Below are 3415 nucleotides of genomic sequence, written 5' to 3' on the forward strand. Positions count from 1 at the left end.
TAGATGTAGCCAGATGTATATGTGCCCAGTAGATGTAGCCAGAGGTATATATGTGCCCAGTAGATGTAGCCAGAGGTATATATGTGCCCAGTAGATGTAGCCAGAGGTATATGTGCCCAGTAGATGTAGCCAGGGTTATATGTGCCCAGTAGATGTAGCCAGAGGTATATGTGCCCAGTAGATGTAGCCAGATGTATATGTGCCCAGTAGATGTAGCCAGGGTTATATGTGCCCAGTAGATGTAGCCAGGGTTATATGTGCCCAGTAGATGTAGCCAGGGTTATATATGCCCAGTAGATGTAGCCAGAGGTATATGTGCCCAGTAGATGTAGCCAGAGGTATATATGTGCCCAGTAGATGTAGCCAGAGGTATATGTGCCCAGTAGATGTAGCCAGGGTTATATGTGCCCAGTAGATGTAGCCAGAGGAATATGTGCCCAGTAGAGTTAGCCAGGGTTATATGTCCCCAGTAGATGTAGCCAGAGGTATATGTCCCCAGTATATGTAGGCAGGGTTATATGTGCCCAGTATATGTAGCCAAGGTTATATGTGCCCAGTATATGTAGCCAGGGTTATATGTGCCCAGTAGATGTAGCCAGGGTTATATGCGCCCAGTAGATGTAGCCAGAGGTATATGTGCCCAGTAGATTTAGCCAGAGGTATATGTGCCCAGTAGATTTAGCCAGAGGTATATGTGCCCAGTAGATGTAGCCAGAGGTATATGTGCCCAGTAGATGTAGCCAGGGTTATATGTGCCCAGTAGATGTAGCCAGAGGAATATGTGCCCAGTAGAGTTAGCCAGGGTTATATGTCGCCAGTAGATGTAGCCAGAGGTATATGTGCCCAGTAGATGTAGCCAGGGTTATATATATGTGCCCAGTAGATGTAGTCAGGGTTATATGTGTCCAGTAGATGTAGCCAGAGGTATATGTGCCCATGGGTAGCCAGGGTTATATGTGCCCAGTAGATGTAGCCAGAGGTATATGTGCCCAGTAGATGTAGCCAGAGGTATATGTGCCCAGTAGATGTAGCCAGGGTTATATGTGCCCAGTAGATGTAGCCAGGGTTATATGTGCCCAGTAGATGTAGCCAGGGTTATATGTGCCCAGTAGATGTAGCCAGGGTTATATGTGCCCAGTAGATGTAGCCAGGGTTATATGTGCCCAGTAGATGTAGCCAGGGTTATATGTGCCCAGTAGATGTAGTCAGGGTTATATGTGTCCAGTAGATGTAGCCAGAGGTATATGTGCCCATGGGTAGCCAGGGTTATATGTGCCCAGTAGATGTAGCCAGAGGTATATGTGCCCAGTAGATGTAGCCAGAGGTATATGTGCCCAGTAGATGTAGCCAGGGTTATATGTGCCCAGTAGATGTAGCCAGGGTTATATGTGCCCAGTAGATGTAGCCAGGGTTATATGTGCCCAGTAGATGTAGCCAGGGTTATATGTGGCCAGTAGATGTAGCCAGGGTTATATATATATGCCCAGTAGATGTAGCCAGAGGTATATGTGCCCAGTAGATGTAGCCAGGGTTATATGTGCCCAGTAGATGTAGCCAGAATGTATATGTGCCCAGTAGATGTAGCCAGATGTATATGTGCCCAGTAGATGTAGCCAGAGGTATATATGTGCCCAGTAGATGTAGCCAGAGGTATATATGTGCCCAGTAGATGTAGCCAGGGTTATATGTGCCCAGTAGATGTAGCCAGAGGTATATGTGCCCAGTAGATGTAGCCAGATGTATATGTGCCCAGTAGATGTAGCCAGGGTTATATGTGCCCAGTAGATGTAGCCAAGGTTATATGTGCCCAGTATATGTAGCCAGGGTTATATGTGCCCAGTAGATGTAGCCAGGGTTATATGTGCCCAGTAGATGTAGCCAGGGTTATATATGCCCAGTAGATGTAGCCAGGGTTATATGTGCCCAGTAGATGTAGCCAGGGTTATATATGCCCAGTAGATGTAGCCAGAGGTATATGTGCCCAGTAGATTTAGCCAGAGGTATATGTGCCCAGTAGATGTAGCCAGAGGTATATATGTGCCCAGTAGATGTAGCCAGGGTTATATATGCCCAGTAGATGTAGCCAGAGGTATATGTGCCCAGTAGATGTAGCCAGAGGTATATGTGCCCAGTAGATGTAGCCAGGGTTATATGTGCCCAGTAGATGTAGCCAGAGGTATATGTGCCCAGTAGATGTAGCCAGGGTTATATGTGCCCAGTAGATGTAGCCAGGGTTATATATATGTGCCCAGTAGATGTAACCAGGGTTATATGTGCCCAGTAGATGTAGCCAGGGTTATATGTGCCCAGTAGATGTAGCCAGAGGTATATGTGCCCAGTAGATGTAGCCAGGGTTATATGTGCCCAGTAGATGTAGCCAGAATGGATATGTGCCCAGTAGATGTAGCCAGAGGTATATGTGCCCAGTAGATGTAGCCAGAGGTATATGTGCCCAGTAGATGTAGCCAGAGGTATATGTGCCCAGTAGATGTAGCCAGAGGTATATATGTGCCCAGTAGATGTAGCCAGAGGTATATGTGCCCAGTAGATGTAGCCAGGGTTATATGTGCCCAGTAGATGTAGCCAGGGTTATATGTGCCCAGTAGATGTAGCCAGGGTTATATGTGCCCAGTAGATGTAGCCAGGGTTATATGTGCCCAGTAGATGTAGCCAGAGGTGTATATGTGCCCAGTAGATGTAGCCAGATGTATATGTGCCCAGTAGATGTAGCCAGATGTATATGTGCCCAGTAGATGTAGCCAGAGGTATATACGTGCCCAGTAGATGTAGCTAGATGTATATGTGCCCAGTAGATGTAGCCAGGGTTATATGTGTGTGAATGTGTGGCTGGCAGTGGCAGGCGGCAGCGAGCGGAACTTACCTGCGTCTTCTCTCGTCGCCGGCGCGGGATGATCTGCCGCTACTCTGGTCTGGTCCAGACCAGAGCAGCAGAACTTCCGGCGCAGGAGCGAGACGGAAGGTAAGTCCCGCCCGCTGCCAAACGCCACTGCCAGACAGATCAGGAGGGGGACAGTCAGCGAGGGAGGGAGAGCACGAAGGTGAGAGAAGGGGGGGGGGAGATTGCCCCCCTTCTCCACCGCTGCCCACAGCTCTCCCTCCACTGCGCTGCTGTCCTCCTGCAACAGAGCGGGCGGCCAATAGGCCGCCCTTTTACGGACGCTGCTCAATTCCTTACGGAATTCACGGGCAGGGTAATTTGTATAAAAAATTACGGGCTGCCTGTAAATTTACGGGCGGTTGGCAACACTGCTGTTGGTGTACCACAATGCTCCGTCTTGGACCTTTCTCTTCTCCATTTGCTCTCATGGCCTAGGACAATTTATAAACTATTTTGCTTTTCAATATCACCTCTATGCTAATGACACCAAAATCTATTTCTCAGTCCGTGACCTCT

The sequence above is a fragment of the Hyperolius riggenbachi genome, chromosome 7 (genome assembly GCF_040937935.1).
Source record: "Hyperolius riggenbachi isolate aHypRig1 chromosome 7, aHypRig1.pri, whole genome shotgun sequence".
NCBI lineage: Eukaryota > Metazoa > Chordata > Amphibia > Anura > Hyperoliidae > Hyperolius > Hyperolius riggenbachi.